Here is a 24,373-nt window from a genome sequence, read left to right as displayed (position 1 = left end):
AATTACACGGAAAAGTTGGGCTAACTATGCTGAAGGTTCCTAGATGCATCGGGAATGCCACAACTCAAAGACTAAATGTGGAGAATGAGATCTGAGGAATCATTTAAATAGATACAGTGAAATTATGGTTTATGACGCACATGCCACAAATCTAGGAAGAAGCAACACTTGGTGAGAGTTTCTAAAAATGACTTTGCATGTCACTTCTGCTGCTAAATATAGATCCCTAAAATCTAGGGATTCTTTTTCATTTTTTCTTTTTTCTTTTTCAGGAAGAATTTTCTGGCATGCAAAGAAGGATTACGCAATCTTGGAGGGAATTGGGAAACCTGCTAGCACATGCGATAGACAACCACTAAGGGAAAACTTCCATGTTGTTTCTAGGCTGAGTGGCCCTAGCTGGCTAGCCAACTCTCCACAAACTTCCAGAGCAGTGATGCTGGGCTGCTCTCTACATTTCCAGAGAGTAATGCAACTGGCCATTTCTATGCAATTGTAGAGAACAATGTAGTTGGCCTGGGCTGCTCTACGCATTTCTGTAGAGTTGTGTAGCTGGGCAAGTTTTGTACATTTCTGGAGGGGATTGCAATTGGCCTGACCTGCTCTACGCAATTCTAGGTAGAAATGCTAGCTGTTTAAAACTACACATTTCTGGAGAGGAGTGTCGGTTGGCTTGCTCTACACAATTTCTAGAGCAAGGATGGATGGCCTGCTTTACACAATTTATGAGTGCACTGTAGCTGCTAGGTGGTTGAGGGGAAAGTACCCCTAGGGTCCTTTGGGTTAAGACTCTACCAGACTGAAAATTGCTTATTCAAAGAAACACACACACAGCCATTATCTTTACTGTAAGCAAATTCTAATGTTTAGGGTACGTACCTAAGGTCCTACATTCGAGAAGGCCTTTAGGGTCCAAACCCTTCTTGGAGTTCCCTTCTTCTCCTTTGACCTGTAAAACAAACCAATCAAAGAACACAACAGTACATGGACAAATACTTATACATAAACCATCTTCATGCTATAAAGTTAGTTATAAAAATCTTTAAGTAACTACTTGCATAAGAATTCAAAATATGAACCTCATAAGCACAAAGAAAGATTGTTTCGGGAACCAAGACGTGTTTCTTTATATAAAGGAAAGTAAAGTACATATAATGGAAAGATTTCACCTGAAACACCTTCAGCAGGCTCCAAGCAAAGCTTCCTCCCGGATTCGTTCCAGACTCAAGCCTCCAACAAGAGCTCCTTCCAAGTCTTACTCAATGGTGATATAAAGAATGAATGATCACCAATACACATGGAAACAAGGGTTTCCTATGCAAAATGGGGAAGTGCAGAAGGCACCAAGGACTTCAGACCTGGTCTAAGGGGAAAATCTCAGCATAATAGTCTTGCTCTCTTTTCTCTCTCTCATTAGGCCTTCCCTTTGATGTCTTTTTATACCATCTCCAAAGTAGTTTTTTAGTTAGGAGTTGGTTGGGAATAGTTGGGCCACGGGCACTAACAGGTGATCACCAGGTAAAACCCGCGATCTCTGCCCGAAAATAAGGAATTATTTATTTTTTTTTAAGTGTTTTAATACATACACGCGGGTTGGGTATACACAGACCCGCGTGTACACGCATTTAACTCAAGGCAATGTCGCGTATAGGGGATAAACACTTTTTTTTTAATTTTAGGACCAGGTCTAGAAGGAGTGGTTTCCCTAGGCCATGAGTGAAACATCACAAACCATAAGAGTGAGATTTGGAGCTATAACAGATGCCCCCTAATATATGAGGTCCGAAGGGGAACATGATGGCCGAAATACATTATGTAAGTACATGGAAAGGAAGTCTGTCGAGAGACCGAGGAGGACTTCACCAGAATTCAGCCTGCCAAGCCACCAAAAGGAGATCAGAAAGAAACACTGTCTGAAGCGGGCATACCCATGCTCAGAAAAAGTAAAGCATGTCCGTATATCAAGTACAAGCGGATCCACTAAAATGACTGGAAGATACATAATGGATCATCTGATCATAAGGAGCAAGTACATGTCTGAATATCACATATAAGACTGTCAATGATGCTGAAAGATGCAACAGACCACTGATATCAAAGACTGATCCCAAAAGGTACCAACTGAACATGATGGAATAGGATGGTACTACACTGCAAACTCAGGTGCCAGCATATAGAATGTCGCCATGACTGACTGCAACATATAAAGTGGAGTGGTATCAACTAGCAGCAACAGGAGCAACTGTCAAGTGAACCAATGAACGCTGATACAACCTGAGGTATTCACCGACCGCCGTGGTACATTTCTACACCATGGGAATAAATGATCTAAAGTCGACCATGTGAGAAATTGTCTGATTACCGGTCATTGATGTATACCGTTAACAAACGCGAGACTACTCACCGATAATGATAATGAGCGTCAAGGTACCCAGTACAATCTAACAAGTGTGAATAGATGAGCTGAAGTCGAACACCTGTAAGAATCTATCGATCAGGAGACAATGATGGTTTCCCACTATCGATAGCGAAGGATCTGCCACTAATGACTGCAAACCCCAAGGTACTGCCAAATGGACTCTAGATCTTTGCCCCAGAGCAATGAGTCGGAGTCGATAGGGAAAGATCCGCTAGAAGGAAGGCATTAATGCATCCTCCATCAATCTAGCGTGAGTGTAACCCGTAGGCCAATAATGTGGAAGGAATCAGATGAAAAAGATGTAGTAACCCAACCGAAGTATGTTTCTGGCGTACACAAGATAAGGCTAGTGCACGGCAGAAACCCTCTGAACCAACCAATAATGAAAGCTGACACAGAGGCGAGGTATCCACCAATAGGGTCAAATGGAAACCAAGGTACTGCACGAATCCCAATGTGTGATAATGTATGCTGATGTCAAACACAAGGGAAACCACTCAGTCAAAGACCCATGATACTGATCGATGCTGAGCACAAGGTGACCTATCAATAATGAAAAGAGGGCCAGGGTGTGGCTCTAGGCCTGTCCTCAGAGCAAGGTGTCATCGTCGATAAGGACAAGACCCGCCAGCAAGAAGTCAATGGGGACCTTCTCAAACTGGCACGAGTAAAGGACCAATATAACTGATGTGATGATAGACATGATACTGACAACCAGGGATGGCCGACTAAAAAATGAGTCAAGAGACACCGCAGAGAGGCCGACTCAGGCTAACTTCCCTTGAACAAAAGCACGACTCAATGTGACTATGTGGCAGCATATGATGACTCTGTATAAGTTCGCCATGCAGGAGGCACGAACGAACCCTCCATATGATTGGAAGAGATAACCAATCGGGGGAGAACTGACTCAATAACAAGGTTATGGCATACCTAAGTCAAACTAAATCCCACCCATGTGGAGGAGACTTTGTTTTGAGTGCTTTGTTCAAGGGCGACACGACTTACTCTAGCTGCCAACAATAAATGGAAATAATGTCCCTGTTCCTGCTCTTTTTTGGAATATTTAATTTTTTTGTCTTTTTCTGTTAAGCCGGAAAAAGAATGAAAGAATGCTATGGTACAGTGGAAAGAACGAGTGTCGGTGAAACAGATGATCTAGTTCCTGGGAAGGGAACGTTCCTATGCTCAATGCAGGGAGGTGAAAACTGCTCAGTGACACTCAGAGGTATGTTCTTTCCACGGATCTGGGTATGTCAAGCTGCAGAAGTCAAAGGTATGCAAGGTTGATTTTGCAGATGTCATGGTCAAAAGTTGGCTTAAACACGAGTCCAAGTGAAGCCGGCTCTAGGCCAAAAGGTGCAAATTGTCAACATGCAATGCAGTAGTACAACTCAACACAAAGGATCCTCTAGGGTATAAGGCCAGAACAAAGCGGAGAAGCTAAGAGGAATGAGTCTTCAATGCATAAGTCATGGCGGGACTAAAGAGGACTCCCGAGCCTAGGGATGAAAAATCAGCATGAGTGCCAAGCGACAAAAAGGTACTAACTAGGGCATCCATGATAAGGTAGGCTCTACCACACAAGTCATGATACTTCTAAGCAATGAGAAGGTTCCGCACCATAACTTGGTGGGGTCGATCCTAAGGCAAAATGGGAGAGGAAACTGATAAATGCACAATGCAGGTGGAAAAACCTAACCTATATGCTAGTTTCGAGAAGCAATACCTGTCAGAACGGGCCAACCATAAACTTCTAAAGGAGAAATCTTCCAAGTTCTGTAAACATAAATAGGAACACTAGACACGAAGTTAATACATCCCACATATAAACTTCATATAAGATCTTGTGTTATAGAATACAAAACTTGAAAATGCGTACCTCATATATACAATATGGTACAGGGAACCACGCAGCCTTGCAGCTTACGCATAATAGTTCTCCTGGACAAACCCCTTGCAGGGATCGGACCAAGGACTCCTTTGGTAGTCATAACTCATGGCTTCAAAGAGTTCCTCCTGTGAAGGCAAAACAAGTTCTAAGAAATCATGAGAACTACAAGGATCAAAAGAGGGAATTAAAGGGTCCCATGTCCCTAAAGGATGAATCTCTCGGTCAACTGCCGAGACCAAGTCCCAAGAAGGAGAATAATAAGTCAAAGAATCCTTCTCAGAAGCAATTGAACATTGAGGACTCAATGCCACATAATTCACCCGTGGTGGGGTAGAGTCTACTTGAACACTTGGAACAAACCAAGGGGTATTCTGCAGTAAAGTCGAATTAGGGTGGTGATTATCAGATGCAAGCTGATCAATAGTGACAATATTCCCGTTATGAGGAAAGCACATTACTCGAAAGAGCGAAGACACCACAGCATTCATAGCATAGACATAATCACTCCCAAGTAGCATATTAAAGTCTAAAGGGCTATCAACCACCATCATATCGATTAAGACAGTCTTCCCACCTAAAGTGATAGGCACTTGAGGAAGAACACCCATAGATTCACCAGGCCTTCTATCATAGGCTAACAACAGACTCTAAGCTCTCAACAACTTTGGGGAACCCAAAGCTTTCCAAGTCAAAGAGGATATAATACTTGCAGACGATCCTTCATCCACCATACATCGATAGACATTTGTGGAATTCACTCTGACCTTTATTTGGAAAGGTGCAGCGGAAGGAAGACGAGGCTCAACAAGACTACCCCAATCAAAGGAAACACTCTTAGAACTTGGAGGGGGAACATTCGAAGAAACTGGAATGCCCCCTATACTAGAAGACTCTGTACTAGAGATCAAACAGACTCTTTTGTTAGGCACTTCACCCCCCAAAAGAGGAGTGTAATTGGCCAACGATTGCAATGGCTCTACCACATTTTCAACCAATGGTTGATGGGATTGATGAGAAACCATATCAGGTTTAGGAGTAGAAGTACTTTCAGACTCAGACCATATCCTTTGGACCTCTGGAATACCAGGGCATAAATGAGTAAGATGGTCTCCCTTGCATATCTTACAAGGGAACTTAGGTTTAAAACTTCTACGTCCAGGTTTCTTACCAACCGCCATCCCGCCAACATGACTAGCAGTGGTTTGCGGAGAGTCCTGAACATGACTTGCAGAGGTCGGTGACTCTTTGGTAGTATGACTCGCAATGACTGGACTCATGCCCCCAGCATGACTTGCAGCGGCTGAAGACTCATCTCCAACATGACTGGCAGAGGTTGAGGATGAAGTGCTAGTGTGACTTGCAGTGACTAGACTTGTACCCCCAGCATGACTTGCAGCGGCTGAAGACTCATCTCCAACATGACTGGCAGAGGTTGAGGATGAAGTGCTAGTGTGACTTGCAGTGACTAGACTTCTTCCCCCATCATGACTTGCAGCGGCTGAAGACTCATCTCCAACATGACTAGCAGAGGTTGAGGATGAAGTGCTAGTGTGACTTGCAGTGACTAGACTTGTGCCCCCAGCATGACTAGCAGTGGCTGAAGGCTCATCTCCAACATGACTCGCAGAGGTTGAAGATGAAATGCTAGTGTGACTCGCAGTAACTAGACTCATGCCCCCAGCATGACTTGCAGCGGCTGAAGACTCATCTGCAACATGACTCGCAGAGGTTGATGATGAAGTGCTAGTGTGACTTGCAGTGACTAGACTTGTGCCCCCAGCAAGACTAGCAGTGGCTGAAGGCGCATCTCCAACATGACTTGCAGAGGTTGGTGATGAAGTGATAGTGTGACTCGCAGTGACTAGACTTGTGCCCCCAGCATGACTAGCAGTGGCTGAAGGCTCATCTCCAACATGACTCGCAGAGGTTGAAGATGAAAGGATAGAATTATTCTTCTTCTTTGATTTCCTTTTTCTCCTCTTTTTATATTTCTTGTGACAAGAAGGAGGAGAAGAAGGAACCCCAGATTTCTCTTTGAAAGAAGATGAACAATTAGCACCCATGTGATGCCCTTGAAATAAAGCATTCAACTGAGAAGCTTCAAGAGCATTTGGAATATTCGGAGTGGACCACAGCCAAACGGGTAGTCCAAAATTCAACCCAGGAATATTCAAAGTGGCCATCAAGGGAGTACCAATGTTTCCAAAGAAAGGAAAAGCACAAGGATCCCCTTTTGGAAGGGTACCTCGGTTGGTTTCCACAGGAATATTAGCCATATCTAACTAATCCAAAGACCCTTCCCCTACGGGAATGTAGAAATAACTCTTCAAGGAATATGAATAAGCAATCAAAACCTTTGCCCTTGAGGAGGCAACTCCACAGCTTCTGAAAGAACGACCAAAAGTCTTTCAAGATTGGTAGAGTGGTAAGCCAGTCACTCAGAACACAAAGTCCAAACGTGACTAGACAAAAATACCTAAAGCCAACTGTATACAAGGAACAAAGAGCACACACTATAAAGTCCCTAAAGATATCAGCCAGTCAAACAACTTCCAAGTATTTCCGCTCCGGGTGATGAGGACCAGACACCAAAATACAAGAAAGTGGAGTCAGGGGCCTTCCGAAGATAGTCTGGGATAATGACGGCCCAGCCCTATCAGCGAAGGTAACAGAGGAAGTTACGCTGACCTCCTAACAACAGCCTGCGCCGGTGCAAGCCCCCAAGCTTCGCAAGGGTGCCCTCCAGTAGTACTGTCGAGAGTGATACAACGTCAACCTCAGGTGCCACGGGATTCCCCTCCGCAGCCACCTATGTAGATCCCTAGGAGAAGCCAGGCGGAACAGTCTTGAGGTAAGTTCAGACAAGTAGGAGAGGGGCTATCTCTCTTCCCTGTCTTCATAGACCCTCGTGCTTAACTCCCAGATCCGGAGCTTTCCTGGTCTTCCTAACGCTATTGGATTTTCTCTCGTTATTTAGACTCTTATGTTTGATGTTTTATGTGGCCTTGGGGAGTTAACTCTCCACTCGCCTAATCCAAGGCCCTAAAATCCTAAACTTGTTGGTGAAACTAACTAAAACAAAAAGTTCTAGTGAATTTTAGTTAGCGCTTGATTTTATTAGGCTGTTCTTTAAGTCACAAGGTCATGGAAGTGAAACTAGTGGTGTTTTTTGACGCAAAAAGAAATTAATAAAACTTAGCTACATGCATATGCACTTTCTGTTTTCGATGAAGAGCAATTTCTATAGGGTTCAGAGGTACTTCAAATAAACAAAGTTTTTTTTTTTTTTTTTTGCTTTCTTTTCAAACTCCACACTCACAAAAGCTAGCAAAGCTATGTATGCATAAAAAGGGATGCAAATCTATCCTAATGCAACAACTATATGTGAATGCAAGATTTTAAGACTACTCTGCAAACAAAGAAGGAAAGTTGCTCACTTATCAAATTTGTCTTGCCACTAAAATGCTTAGATAGAATATGATGTGCTACCAATCATTTCGTCCAAACAATAAAAACAAGTTCTAAGATAAACATAAAGCACTTTCACTTCGCAAAAAAGGAAATCAAATGAAAAGCAAGTTTAAGAAAGCGAAACTTAAAACTTTCAAAAGATTTTCTTTCAAACAACAAGCAAAGAAGTCTTTTTCAAAGAATGCTCTCAAAAATACTGACACTAATGATTGAAGAATAGGCAACCAAACACTTTTGCGAATTGACACCTTTCAAATGATGAAAACCCAACAAAAATAAATGCGTTTGAAATCGCTCTTGACAATCAAAAGCAGCAATGAAAGTCCAAGAGATCAAAAGACAAGTTTCAAGAAAATGGTAACAAACAACTTTCCCGAAACGAAGGAGCAAATGGTCACAAAAATGGTTTCGTTAAGCAAACAAAAGGGTCACCAAATCAAAATGAACACAAAGATTGAATCCAATCTTCCTATTCTGCCAAAACAGAGCAGTAAAGATTCTTAACCAGAAATCTTGTGTGTCAAAAAACAATGACGCTTGCAATCAACGAAAACAAGACTAATACTCCTTATAACTAGAGAGAGTTCAGAACAAGATGCCCCCTGTTAAACAGAGGACTGTTACTGGAAAATGACTGCTTCAAACTGACCCAAACCACCAGACAAACATTCAGCAAAAAGAAAATTTATAAATCCTGAAAATTGTAATATACGCGCCTGCAGTGATGTACAGAATGCGTGTACATGCAACTGTAACTGAGGAAACTTGCGTATACGTGGGTTCACTTACTTCAACTTGCGTATATACGCTTCTGTAATCCAGAAAAACAGCGTATCTGAAGATTTTCAAGAAAAATAAAAAACATAGACTGAAAAAACTGGAAAAGCTTAGAGTTCAAGAACAGATCAGACAGTCAGAGCCAGCAAACAGAGGGGCTGAGCCTTGATTGGCTTGAATACTACCCAAACTAGGAACAACAAGAGTGTTGTTCCCCAGTGGAGTCGCCAATTCTGGTTGAGGGGAAAGTACCCCTAGGGTCCTTTGGGTTAAGACTCTACCAGACTGAAAATTGCTTATTCAAAGAAACACACACACAGCCATTATCTTTACTGTAAGCAAATTCTAATGTTTAGGGTACGTACCTAAGGTCCTACGTTCGAGAATGCCTTTAGGGTCCAAACCCTTCTTCGAGTTCCCTTCTTCTCCTTTGACCTGTAAAACAAACCAATCAAAGAACACAATAGTACATGGACAAATACTTATACATAAACCATCTTCATGCTATAAAGTTAGTTATAAAAATCTTTAAGTAACTACTTGCATAAGAATTCAAAATATGAACCTCGTAAGCACAAAGAAAGATTGTTTCGGGAACCAAGACGTGTTTCTTTATATAAAGGCAAGTAAAGTACATATAACAGAAAGATTTCACCTGAAACACCTTCAGCAGGCTCCAAGCAAAGCTTCCTCCCAGATTCGTTCCAGCCTCAAGCCTCCAACAAGATCTCCTTCCAAGTCTTACTCAATGGTGATATAAAGAATGAATGATCACCAATACACATAGAAACAAGGGTTTCCTATGCAAAATGGGGGAAGTGGAGAAGGCACCAAGGACTTCAGACCTGGTCTAAGGGGAAAATCTCAGCATAATAATCTTGCTCTCTTTTCTCTCTCTCATTAGGCCTTCCCTTTGATGTCTTTTTATACCATCTCGAAAGTAGTTTTTTAGTTAGGAGTTGGTTGGGAACAGTTGGGCCACGGGAACTAACAGGTGATCAGTAGGTAAAACCCGCGATCTCCACCCGAAAATAAGGAATTATTTATTTTTTTTTAAGTGTTTTAATACATACACGCGGGTTGGGTATACACAGACCCGCGTGTACACGCGTTTAACTCAGGGAAATGTCGCGTATAGGGGATAAAACACTGTTTTTTAAATTTTAGGACCAGGTCTGGAAGGAGTGGTTTCCCTAGGCCATGAGTGCAGCATCACAAACCATAAGAGTGATATTTGGAGCTATAACACTAGGCTACACTGCGTGATTCATGAGGGGAAGCCAATCTTACCTTCATAATGGCATAGTTTTTACTGACAATCGGTTGACCGGATGTGAACCAAGTGATGGGTGTGCTTGTTGTTGACCAACGAGATAAGTGAGTGAACACAAACTATTAACAACAAATGAATCAAATAAACAGAAGTCCCTAATAAGTGTAGGATAACTGCAATGATTTCAAGGAGGGAGGGTCCGAAATGAGGAGAAGGAAAAATTTTGGAGGGTGGTTGTAACCTCTATAACATTGGTGACACACTGGTAGAACTTCAGCTCTTTGTACAAACCTTGTTCATGAAAGTGAGTCTAAATTTTCTGGAAGTATTGTTTGATTCTTGGATCATCATGGCTTCAACAATAAGCTTGAGTTAAATATATAGTATCTTACCACTCTTGAGCGACCAACACACATTCCAAGCCAAGTCAAGTCAATTGTTTTGATTGGGGATGATGGGTATGTTGGTGCACAAGTAATAAATATGTCAGAGTCTTATTTTCATCTCTGGTGTTGCTCTGCTACTAGCAGGCCTGAAAAGTAATGTGGCTGAGTCATGCAGGAATGCAAGAATCACTTCACTGCTAGTGAACCTGGTCACCACTATGCATGAATCCTCTCTCTTGTTTCACCTTATTTATTTTTTATTTTAGATTTTTTTTTTCAAATAACTTTGCATAAGAACTTACTTATTTCGAAGGTTGAAGAGGGATCCCAACTTATTGAGAGCAGAAGAGGTTGTCCCTTTGGAGAATTATTTTATGTATACCTTTGACAATAATTGTTAAGGTTTTCCCCCTCACCTTACTCTACTTAACTGAGTTGACAAGGATTAACCCAAAAAAAATGATTAAAGTGGTACTAGTTAAAATTGCAAGTGTTGTGTTTTCAGCAAGACTCACTCTGAACACAACATAGTTTCCATGAGGGTATCATCGACTGAAGACAACAAGCTCTTTCATAAACAGAGAGGACAACAGATGACCAAGTATTGGAATATGTACAAGTCCTCTTGTACTTTTCCTTTCTTGTCTTGAGAGAAATAAGCGGTTTCATGTGAAACTAAACCTATGGGTGAAAAACAAGCAAACAAACAGAAAGAAAGTACAAAATTAAATTAAATCAAAGCAAGAAAGAAAAGAAAGCAAACAAGAAACACAAACAAATAAACAAAGAAAAATATGGAAAGAAACACTGCTTGTACTCCTAAACTAAGTAGTGCATGGGCCACTTCACATAAAGTGATATTTCCAATTCAACCATTGGTGCATTCGTTGACCCATGTTGGTGAAGGCATGGTTTACGAGAAAGATAAATGTGTAAACCAACAAACGAGAAAGTTATAATAGTAAAGAACAACATGCTTCAAGTTTTAAAATATGCACAGAAAAGAAAAGGGTAAAAGCAGAAGAGAAGCATTATGCGAAAGTATCATGGTTATGCATCACACTATGCACAAAAGAAAAACATGCTGACTCTTTTGATCGTGACAAACAAGAAAACATGAGAAAGAAAGACAACTTATGTTTAGCAAGAGTTCTCACTGTGTATGATTCCTTGAATGCATGGGCAATGGGATGATGTGATTCAGGTGGCAGATGTGAATTCTGTGAACTAGATTGATCTTCAATGTAAACATGAGAGTGATGACGAGCCTTGTTTGTTTCAACAATTTCTGATCTGGAATGGAATCAACCTCAAGACAACGAGGACCTGACATAACCATCAGCTCAGGTTGAAGTTTCTTGATAGCTTGTGGGGTTTCCACATCATCAATAGGTAGATCATCGATGATAGGTGGCTTGGAAATATCGACAGTGAATGAATCAACATTGTGATGGAATGAAGGAGAAAAGAGATCATGACAAACATGATCAGAAAATATGATATGTTCATCGACATCCTCATGATGTGATGAATCGTATGAAGCGGTTGATGACGAGAAAGAATGTTCACCCTCTACATTTCTAGAAATGACAAATGAAATATTGAGTGGATTTGGAAACAAAGATGTGTCCTCTCTACTATGCAATGTTAGACTGACATCCGATGTATCCTATGAATGATCGGAAGTAGATGCACCCGGGAATGAATTCTCACGTGGAAAACCAACAATGGCAGAATCAACAAAGATTTCAGGGAAAATAAGATGAGTTGCTGATAGAAGGAGGTCATCATTCACGACGGGTTTTTGTTAATATTCCCACATATACTTATCGTAAATGATAGCACAGGTTGGCTTCTCAACACTTACTCCGTCAACAACTTCATCCTCGTGAACAACAAGTGTGGAGTCCAGAATAGAAGAACACATTACAGTACCATCTAGAGGATTAACATAACGTAGGGATGGAGGCTGAGGAAACAAGTGCACGTGACAACCAATTTCTTGCCAAATCTGCATAGAAATCAAGAGCAGGTGGGGTGGGAGGATGTGATGGTTCAATACATAGATGCAACTTTCTCCCACCTCACACTATGGGGCTGTAGTTGTTTGATGAGATGAAGATGGTCAGGAACTTGTGACAGCAATCGTGTCCACCTTAGATTTAGAAACTCTAACACCGAGGCATGTAGGGGTCAGTTAGAATGATCTTAACACTTGCGGATTTTTAGATATGTGAAGAAGATAATGAAATATTTCATTCAGAAATTTCCAATCAATTTTATCCTATGGGAATTGAAATGTGAGATTACGAAAGCGCTCCCAAAATTTCACCAAGGATTCATCCAAGGCTTTTTGTATTCCGAGAATTTTTTTATTAAGTGCTTGATGGTCGAACTTATGGAAAGGATCATCTAACTCTATAAAAAAGTGACCGAATGAGTGAATAGATTTTTCAAGAACTGTGAAAATCCATTGCAATGGATGCCCACAAAGCGTGAATCCGAACAACTTGCACATCATGTAATACTCATGAGTTTCGATGTTGTCACATAGATTGGCAAAGGCAAGACTATGCCTCTACCAGCCTATTCTGCCATCACCTTTATATGTGTTCCGTAACAAGAGATTCCAAAACTCCTCTGAGATTTCAAATTCATTTCCATAAGACGTACATCTTGGAGGACGAAGTGTAACATAAGACATGATAGATGTGCGAATATTCAAAACACACATTGAGGACTCACCTTGTTATCTAGCCGTCCTTTTAGCACTAGAAATGTTGACAGTGTTGGACCCACCGACATGTCGAGTGGATCTACCTAGTAAAAAGTCCCAACTAGACCTCAAACCATTTGGAGTAGGAGTCCCAACAGTGGGTAGTAAATTTATTCCTTGACTGCGATAGCGCACAGAGGTAAGTAAGATATCCTTATCGGAAGCAAGTATGTGACCTTGCAGTGAGTCAAGAGAGATGCATGGGGAGGTTCTAACACAAAGAAGGGGAAAAGAAGTGTATCACTTAGAAGCCTATAATAGTATGCAGCCTGAAAGGAGCACACTAGCTAAATGACATCACAAACTGGAAAGCAGAATAATCGACAATCCAAAGTGATGAGTTAAACCAACAACACAATTCAATAAGATTCATACAATCACATACAGAACAATCCATACATCAATGCATAAGCTAAAACTACATACATTCCTAATTAACCAGAATAGTTGAATAACAATAAAAACATATGCATGAAACGTGTTGTCTGGGTTATAATATATAAAGAGAAAATTCCATCCATATATACAACCATGATAGCCAGTAGCCCCAATAGTGGAATGTTACAGTCAACACCACCTGCTCTTCCAAAGAGATGCACTTGCTCTACACTATGGAGAAGTCATGGCTTATTAAAATACTCTAAAAGTGCTCTCTAAGCAATTTCTAGCAAAATTATTGGTTCCCAAAAGCCCTCTTTATGAGTTATGAGGTTCTATTTATAAGAAATGGTGGGGTGACCCTTGGAATTCCACTTTGTGACTCTTGGACTACCCTCATGAATCTTCAACTTCATTACATACTCTTTAAATTACATATGGCAGTTTGCATTCCACTAATGAAAATTGGAATTGCACTTTACACCATGTTTAAAAAATGATACATTTTCCACACATACCCATGTGGGACAAAATTGGCTTGAGTCAGTGAGAAAAGAAAATACTAAGACTTGGATGGCTATGGAAATATCAGCTCATCAACTTCTTCTTCTTGATCCTCAGATGAAGAACTGATGCCATGCTTGGTAGTGTGCAATGTTTTCCATGTACTCTTTGATGATGTCTTTCTGGAAACAAAATCTTGCCTCCATTTATTTGGCATATACTGATTTGGAACCTCTATCCAACTCATCCCGTAACATGTGCATCTTAGTCCTTAGCAAGGCCTGACCGACGAAGTACATCTACATGTATCTGTGTTGAGCTACAAATCTGTGCTCATGGTCGTGAGCATCAACTGATCAAAGTATGCAGTGAGCTCTAGTCTGGCGCGGTGCTCCTCTTTCACCTTAGTGAGCGTACCAATCAATGAGGTGTCATACATTCTCACCATGACATCCAAACTTCTATACAAATGTTCATATGAAGCCTCAACACTAGTGATGAGCGATGAGAGTTCCTCATAGTTCCGAGTCATACTCTAGATGCATGATTTGTCAAATTTTACCTGCAGCTTCATAATCTTTGGCAAGTGAAGAGGGTCTCTCTTATAGCTCATCTTCCATGTCTGTACATGATCAACTATGTCATGTATATCTGTGAGTGTTCACGCTATCTTGGTGCAGCATTTTTGATGACCATGTAGATGCACAATTGCCTTGTTCATGGTGACAAGCCTGTCATACAGTCTCTGCATGACTATCTCAAGCTGATACGTCAGCAAGTATGGCTTTCTTCATATCTGCTCTAACAGATCCTATTGATTGTTCCTCTCTCTACCTCGTTGCTTGAAACTCCTTAGTCATGCACTCATTTCCTTTTATTAATAACTTAACACTCGAGCTCATGGCTTCGGCATCAACATTTGTAGCATTGGTCGAGGAGACTAGATGTCTTCATACATCTGACGCAACCTACTCTTCAAAGTGCACAAGTGATGCATGCTCATCCAGGGTGCACGCTATAGGTTCTTGTATAACTCTATGTTGTGACTCATCAAAGGCTATGTTGTACACCTCCATTCCTAGATGGTCCTCAAGGAGAATGGTATCCCCTTGTTCACTCGGGACTTGGTTTGTTGTTTCAGCTGGTGAATCCTATGGAGTGACCTCGATTTATCTTTTGGCATGAGGTCGGTTTGCTAATCCTTTTCTGGTTGCTCCATCTCCATGTCCATCTATTCTACTATCAGTTCATCTTGTGGAGCAAGTTCCTATTTCTAGAGGTGCTCACCTTGGTCCTCATCTTCTTCTAGTACATATTCTTCAACCTATATCAACAAATTTTGTGCTTTTTGTGCACCTTACACTTCCTCTTGTTCCTATTCCTATTCGTGTTCATGATGTGTTTTCTTCTCTCTTCTGAGAAGCTCTTGTTATTCTTTGAGCTTCTGCTGGACTTCATGCAACTTCCTCTCTTCATTTTCTAGTGTTTGCTTCTCTCTCTTTCTTTACGCTATCCTCCCGTTGCGCTGTCGCCTCTTTGCTTCTATTTCCAAAGCTACTTTCTCCACAAGTGGGTCTTCCTTAAAATTGTAGCTTTGCTTCATCTATGTGCTTTCAGAAATCTTCCTCTTGTCTTTGTCTTACACAGGTTTGCTTCTTGCTACTACTGTTGTCACTGCTCCCTGTGGTGTTTCTGCTAGCCACTCTATTCTCATGATGAACGGTTCATTGAACCTAGAGGAGTTATAAAGAATATCTCCATGGGTATTCCTCTGGCCAATGACATACCCCGTGGATCCAAGAATAGTACACTCTCGTAGAGTTGCCCCTGCATAAACCAAGTGGATCATACATATTGAAAATCTTGGTGCCGAACTTAAACTTCTTGAAGTCTTCGACCTCGACATCTACTTCTTTCAAACTCCTGATTGAGTAAAACCCAATTCGCATAGGAATCATAGGCCATCGTGCCTTCTTCTTCCTCTGAAATTAAGCTGATAACCCTATCAAGATGTGGTATGAAACCTCTTGCATGACCAACTTGTCTATGGAAAACCTCAGCAATGCATGCAGAGCATTGTCTGCACTATATAGCTTGATGAAGTTGTCCTCAGGTGAGGTGTACTAATCTACAATGTTCAACAATGCCTCCATTACTACCTGGGACATGTAGGGTGGATCTTGTTCAAATATCATCGTGTACAGAGGGATGATGAAATGGTAAGATATTCTAGCAATTACTCCACAGTATCTGCAGCCTAAGAGCAACTTACAATATACGTTCACAACACTCTCTAAAGGTATCCATGTCAAACCCACGCTAGGAAAATGTTTATGGGCACAGATTTCATTGAGAAGGTAGGTAGATATGAAGAATATTTCTTGCCAATCCTTGGGTGAACTCCGGGCATTGGATACATGCAATTTCAGCTGGAGCGCCAACATGTCAGACTAGATGAAAAGTTTGCCTTCACCTACCAAGTGATCTAACATAGCAATCCAACTTTGCAGGAATGTCTCTATACTCCCTTGGACTTACAAGTGGCATACAAAGATGACCATGAACTGGTATGCCTTCCTGAATGTCTTTGTTCTGTATATCTGGTTGGGTGTCATTCTGAACTTTGCTGGCTACCTTACGCAACACTTCAAGATTTATCTTATGTTCGTGCCGATGTTGGAAGTGTAGAATAGTGCATCCATCGTGCTCACTGATAGTGGAAAATGATACATTACCTGATAATATTCCACCAAGAAGGATGCAAATTTTGTTCAACTAATAGTGCTCAGTATCATTATCTTAGGATCAGTGCATGATACAATCGAGTGGATCAAATCTGCGTATGGGAACACGAGAAACCTACATGCAACCTTGTACAATCTTGAGTTATGGATGTTCACATAGACCTGTCAGTCCTCGAGATTCTCCTGAAATCTCCTTGAGAAAATAGTATTGATGTCTTTCCATGTGATCTTGATGTCCTTCTCAATGAACGGGTGTGTGTCTGTGTACACAGGCAAGCTCATATACCCTTGTTCAACCACGTCCCTAGTACTAGTTTCAACTGTGTATTTTGATCCAAATGTCTTAGAGGTCATGATACCTGTGCTGCTAAGAAGCTTCTTAAAAACTTGTCATACCTGGAGACAGAGAAGACACTCATGGCAAGATGATGTCAGCTAAGAACATCAAACAACTAGTGAAACATTCGGCCAAAAAAGTGGTGACTTATGGGAAATATTGCACAACTTTGACTTTGGGAAGCTGGGAGACTGTCGACTAGAATTGCGCATTGCGTAGTCCCATCTACCTATGAGCCTCACTGCTGACTCGATATACGAAATGCATAATCTAATGAGGTTCACTATTGACTGAAAATATGCAATGTGCAAAAAATTTAGGTTAGGTTCTTAGCTGGAACTGCATATTGCTCAGTTCCAATTGGCAGGACTTAGAAATGCCTCTCAAGATTGTGCATAGCACAAATATGAGCCATTGTGGGCAGTCTCTATGGAATTCTTGGAGGAAAGGTAGAGCCTTGATACCCAGGAATGCACAAAGCATGCTGGGAGAGACAACATCAGGGCCAAGACATCCTGGATCTGCCCAATGGCAACATGAGAACACCTGGGACTAGGTGTGTGTATGAAGGTGGTGCAAATATAAGTGAAATAGATAGGCATGCAATCCAAGCAAGTGCATAAATAATTCAAATGACCAAACCAAGAATCTCAGGAAGTGAATCACCGCAACGAAGACTCTGAGTGCATGAAAAATGTTATGCATGTGATACTAAGGAAACGTAATGCAAAACTTGAAACAACACTTTTGTAAGCTAAAGCACATTGAAACACCAGTGGTCATTCAATCAAATCAAGGAAATGAAACTCATACAAGTCAAAAACTAAAAAGTGATTGAAAAATGACAAAAGGCATGAAAATCAAAACTTGCCCAGAAAAGTTGGGTCGACTATGCCGAAGGTTCCTAGATGACTCACGAATGCTATAGCTCCAAGATCAAATGTGAAGAATGAGCTCTAAGGCAACGTTTAAATAGATATGGAAAAGCTAGGGTTTATGATGTGCATGCCACAAATCTAGGAAAATGTGACACTTGGTGGGGAGTTTCTAAAAACGAATTTGCATGTAACTCATGCTGCTAAAATTAGTTTCGTAAAAGCTAGTGATGAATTTTCATTTTTTTTATTTTTCTTTTCTGGGAAGAAATACCTGGCATGCAAAAAAGGTTTGCCCAATTCTAGAGGGAATCAAGCAAGCTACCGACACATGTGATAGACAACCACTAAAGGAAAACTTATGCACTTTTTCTGGGCTCAGTGGCCCTAGTTCACTAGCTATCTCTGCATAATTTTGTAGAGTAGTGATGTTAGGTTTCTCTAAGCATTTCTGAAGAATAGTTCATATGGCTAGTTCTGCATAATTATGGAGAATAATGTAGTGGCCTAGGCCACTCTATGCGTTTCTGGAGAGTAGTGCAGCTTGACCAGTTCTATGCATTTTTTTAGGGAAGAGCAACTAGCCTGGAATTCTATGCAAAATTCTGGAGAGAAGTGCTAGCTGACTGGAACTATGTATTTTTGTAGAGAATTCTCAGCTGACTGCTCTATGCAATTTCTAGAGTAAGGTTGGTTGGCCTGATGTATGTAATTTCTGAGTGGAGGGAAGTTGTTGTGTTTCTCTTCGCAATTCCTGAGGGGAAGACAAGTTTTCCTTCAGGATGGCATATTTTTGCCTAACAGTAAGTTGATCAGATGTGAACCAACTGCTTTGTGTTGCTTTGGTTTACCGACAAGACAACTGAGTGAGCACAAGTTGTTAAATGATAGATGAAATCAAATAAACACAAGTACCTAATCAGTGCAGAATAGCTACGATGATTTCGAGGAGGAAGGCTCCAAAACGAAGAAAAGGGAAAATTTTGGAGGGTGGTTGTGGCCGATATAACACTACACTAGTTTAAATATATTTTTATGAATTATATTTATAATATACTTTATTTATCAAAATACTATAATTTATTATTATTAAAAAACAAAAAAGAAAAAAGAAAAAAAAAAGAGAAAAAAATTTACTTATATGAAAATTTGAATTACATGCCAATGGAAATAGGATTCGTTCATTATTTATGGATTTCATTGATGTAAGAGGAAATCATACAAATCAATGTTCTCAACTCTTATCTTGATTTCAATGTAAGCATTGTCATCACTTACCTTGATTGTAAGGAATTTTCTTGCATTTTGTAGAGGAAGGTGATTTTTTCAATCAGATCATACACGTTGATTGACTAATTATGTTGTGTGTGTTTTAGAATTGAATTTTTAGAAATTTAATTTTCTTATCAATAATTATTAGAGTGATGGTATGTATTTAATATATATATGATATTTAAAATATTTTAAGTAGTAGTCATGGTTTAAAAGTTGAAATTTATCCTAAAAGTAGTTATCTCATTTGTTATCTTATGACCATGAATTATGGTTTTTTGGGAATGTGGTATAAGGAAACCCTGGTATTGGTCTATACTACTATGACAAAGCCTATTAATGAAGGTGAATTTCTACAATTGTTACATTGTTTTAAAATGTATATTTTTTTTATTCATATATTTATTCATTTCAATATTGATAATAATACCAACATAGATCCATCATAAACCCTGATGTATTAAGTGTTTAGAGGGAGAAAATATATTTTCTGTTTAAAATATGTTTCTATCTCAAGAGGTTTGATCCCTCTAGGAGCTTCATAGATTCGGGGTTAAGATGGATCTAGCGTGGTTTATTATTAATATCACTACATTAATATAAACTTGGATTACCATTAATTACATCCAATAAATAAAAAGAAAGGATAGATATAAACCTAAAAAGAGAATATAAAAAAAAAACATTTCAAGTGTGTTTAGATGGATCTAGGATGATCTAATATTATTTTTAATGTCATGAAAATTTATCTAGTTAGATATATACTTCCCACTTTACAGTGTTACACCAACCAAAATTCTAAAATAATATACTTGCAAAAGCTCTAGGGAAATTCTAACACACCACCCCACATTTACCCAATTAGATCAACCTTCCATCGTAAACATGAGACAAAGAGTTACTATGAAATGAGCCAACCTCCTAGCTCTAGTTAAGGAAGTGGGACCTACGACTGACCACCGACTAAAAACTCACAAAATTCCTTACGACCACAGGGACACTCAGGGGTTAAAGAACCACCCTAGGTGACCATACCCTAATATTGGGATCCTTTTCACAAAACGTAACACCCAACCACACACATGACAAGGCCTCCATGCATTTCAAAGCCTCCAACCGTACTCACAACACTGCCTGAGTGTGGCTGTGACCCAAAATGTCCAGTTTAGAGGGTGCGGTCTTGTAATCTGAGCCTAAATTCTAGGTCATCCTCTAGACCACTTACCAGGATTGCCTTAGACTTATCAAAATCATAAATAACACGATGGAAATTCTAAACAACCAAACTTGAATACAAAAATTGACCTATAATTCCTAGAACATAACAAACATTTTGTCAAACACATGGAAAGCACGTAAGTTATAGGTCATGAATTAATATCTGATCATAATAGTCTCAGATTCATTTCAGAATCACCAATAATGACATATTCCCTATTCACATAGTTGCAACAACAGTTATTAGTCCATACAATAGTCAACCAATCAATAACTAAACCATTCATGACAAGAGCCATTGATGACACACATCATATAAGCATAAAATAACCAACATATAAACCATGTCAAACCAACCATAAGATAGCCAAAATAATCACTACAAATATACATACATAATAATAGAAGAATCACTCTTATTAACATATGAAAATATCAACCAAGTCAGGGATTTTCACGTACCACCGAACCGTAGATTGGGCTAAAGCAAATATTTCTTTTAGTGAATCACCCACATCTGATATTCCAAGCATGAATGTGGAATTTCATGGAATAAAACAAGACAAACCAAGCCAAGTGTTAGCTACCTATACCAATAGGTTTCATATTTCATGATTGGCAAATAAAAGTTCCAAATATGCTCTGCTTTGGTGATTCAAAGATCCCATATTTCCATGAGAAGACAAGGTGTGTACATAAGCTTGATGTTGTCTCAATTTTGATGGATGGTCCAACAGCCTAACCTGGATCATGCCATGTTTCAATTTTCTATTTTAGAATAGAGAAAGAAGTCTGTCCAAACTGTATAATCTTGGCAGACCAGTAGCTAGGTAGAGAAAGTAAGGTTTCCAACTGCTTAATCTGGGACCCTGGAAGCAATAAGGGTAGCTTTAGATAGGAAGTCAAAAGAAAAAGCCAAAAGAAAAGAAAAGAAAAGGCACATAAGGGTCTGCAAGTCTAAGTGCACCCTCCATGAAGAAACAAAAAATGCTAGACAGGTAGATGGGTAGGTAGATGGGGTTGCAGAAGTGTCATTTATTTTAACTGGATCTTGCTGGTCTAGCATAAAGGAAAATCAGTGGATAGAGAAGCTCCTCTTCTCCATCATGTTGCAGCAAAGTAAAGGAGCATGACTAACTCCCTTTTCTCCCCTTTCACTTTCATTACTAACAATCCTTCATCAGTTGTGTTCATGAAAGAGAATCCAAGTTTTATGTTGGTTCTTATTCCTTTAAAAGCCACATTTCTTGTCTAAAATTCTTTTCATTTTGATCTACTCCCTAAGCTAAGTTGTTCTCATATAAACTTAGTGATTTCATCCCTCATTCACTTCTTCCATCCATATTAACCCCTAACTTCTTATTATCTAAATTCCCTATATTACCCTTTCCCTATTATTATAAACACTATGGTGTATAAACCCCAAGAATTCTATAAATATCCCTTCCTCCTGGCATTATAGCCATATGATTCACAATCAGGGATTAAATTGACATCTGGTCAGTTTAAGAACCCAAACCTAACCCCTCTTTCCCCTTCAGAAGTTTTCTAAACCATCAAATTGCTAAAGAACCTTGTAAATAAGCCCATTTTTACCCCTAACCTACTTCATTCGAAAAAACATATGAAAAACCCACTTTTTCCCTTTATCCTAAGTTCTGGGCGCTATGCGCGTTTTTACAAAATACATTGAAAAATCATGCAAATCCGCCAAAGTCCTAAGTCCCCGCCGGGCACACCTTTCAAAGAAATTTTAAAATATTCCCTGCCCGCTATCCGTATCGACCTCGCAGCTTAACGATTCGTCGACCGTCGGATCGGGCCCTTCTCATCTGACGGCCCACATGCATATCGGAGCGGCTCCGACATTCGTAAGATAGCTTCCGATATTTGTCAGAGGGTGACGTCAAGCCTCTGCCACGCGTCACCCCCACATCGTATCGGAGCCCCCTCTGACAATTCAGCTTCTGTATAGAGGGCGGTGCGATATCAAACCGCTTACCGCTTCCGGTTTCCGTTAACCCGCTATGCTAGCGTCACTGCTACGTCATCGCCGCGTCAACACCCCCGTCCACCATTGCTCCACCTATCCGCCACCTCATCATCCCTGTGGACCACTCCTAAGCTGCCACGTCACCTGATGACATCATGCTGACGTCATCCGACCTTGACCCCACCTGATGACTTCATGCTGACGTCATCCAAAATAAGCGCCAATGTTCCAAAAAATCCATATTTTGGCCAAAAACCGTGTTTTTTGCACTTTTTGCAAAAACGACTGTTGTTTCTTCTGCATGCATTTTACGTCCAAGCTCTCACCAACCTGCTGAATTCGAACCGGAGACCATTGGCGCGCCAAACCCACCTGCATTTGTCACCATTGCCACAGTGTACCAGGTATTTATCCAAATTATCCTCCCTGCGCATAAGTTTGTCCATAATTCTCCAAGGATAACTTAAAACACTGAAAAAACACATAATTTACCGGCAAATCCTCTCTGCCTAGTCTCCATTTACCACAATAAGGTCGAAATTCAACTGCTAAGCCTTGTTTACCCGAGTTTCCACAGAACCTGCATGCTCTTCGCGCAATCGTGAACGGGGAACCCGAGCTGTACTAATTTACTGTGAAAAAAGAGTTTTAAGGCCAAGCATTAGCCCTATCAGTTCTTGTGCAGTATTTCAAATTGCTGCCATTGCCATTTTACCCTCTGTTTCTTGCAATTCACCTCTCTATTGCAAAAATACTCCTTTGGTATTGTTCTGTTCATTAACACCAGTGCACATACAAACACAGCTTTAAAGTAAAAATGGATGCTCCAGTAGCTCCTGTTGCCTTGAACATTGCCCCTTTAAATGCTCCTCAGAGACAATTGGAATGGCAACCATTAGCAGACCTGGATTATCGGATATCAGAAGAAATGCTAATGCACAGCAAGTACCACATTCACTTGCTGAATGAGTTGAAGATTAAACATGAGGCTGGAACAGATGTGTTGGGCATTTGGGATTCTTTCCTCCCTCTCTTATAACTCCCTCAGGTCAACCAGTTTCCTGACCTAATCCACCTATGTGCTAAATGCTACGACGCCACTCAGAGGGCTGTGATTGACCCTTCAGGCTCAATTGTTTTCTATGTCACCCGTGAAGCCATCAGAGAGATGCTACACTTCAAAAGTGAGAAGAAATTAGTCCCTTTATCACTGGCTGATCTGATAAAGCAAGGAGCTATGCTGACAGATGCCCAGATCACCAAACTAAATCAATTATTCATTAACTCTGACACTGTGAAGTACCCTCCTAATTCTCATCTTTACCTCAACCAGTTGGGCAGGGACCTTGTAGATATGATCAGTCCCATTCTGGGCTATAATTCAATTGAGTTTGTTGATGAAACTGTGCTGGTGATGATGCTCATGTTTTCCCTTGGCAAGTATCCAATCTGCTATGACTATGCCACCTACATATCTGACAAAATACATGAGCAATTAATGAACTTGGCAAGAGAAAGGGTGTTCAGATACACCTCTTACATCTACCACTTGATTTTGTATTATCAACATGAGAAGTTCCACTTTGCTATGAAGAGAGTGGATGCACAAGGAAATCCAAGGTCAGTGGTGTATTGGTCCTCTGCCTTCCACTGCAGATCTGTTTCTCCATACACTTATTGTGAATTTATAGACCTCTTCATCCACCCAGCCATGTCTCTGCTCATGAGCTCACCTCCTCCTAGGCTAACTGATGAGATGCAGAGGATTCTTCAGCTGTCCAAGGCATATAGCATCGGGGATTGGTACTACTACCAACACCACACAGTCATCAGAATATATGGGTGTGAGTTTCCCCCATACAGATTGCCCAGATATGTGCCTATGAGATTATTTGCCCTTGAATATTTCAGGCAGTTTGGGAATGCTGATGTGCTACATTTTTCAGGCAAAGGCAAGAAAGCACAGCTCAAAGTGAGAAACCAATTAGGCCACTTCATTTACAACAAAAGGGAGGAAGGTTGGCAAGAAGCCGACAGCATGTTAGGATCCCTTGGC

Source organism: Pinus tabuliformis, chromosome 8, assembly GCF_031772625.1.
Source record: "Pinus tabuliformis cultivar Carrire ecotype Pingquan chromosome 8, CPIR1, whole genome shotgun sequence".
Lineage (NCBI taxonomy): Eukaryota > Viridiplantae > Streptophyta > Pinopsida > Pinales > Pinaceae > Pinus > Pinus tabuliformis.
This window is presented reverse-complemented; position numbering follows the sequence as displayed.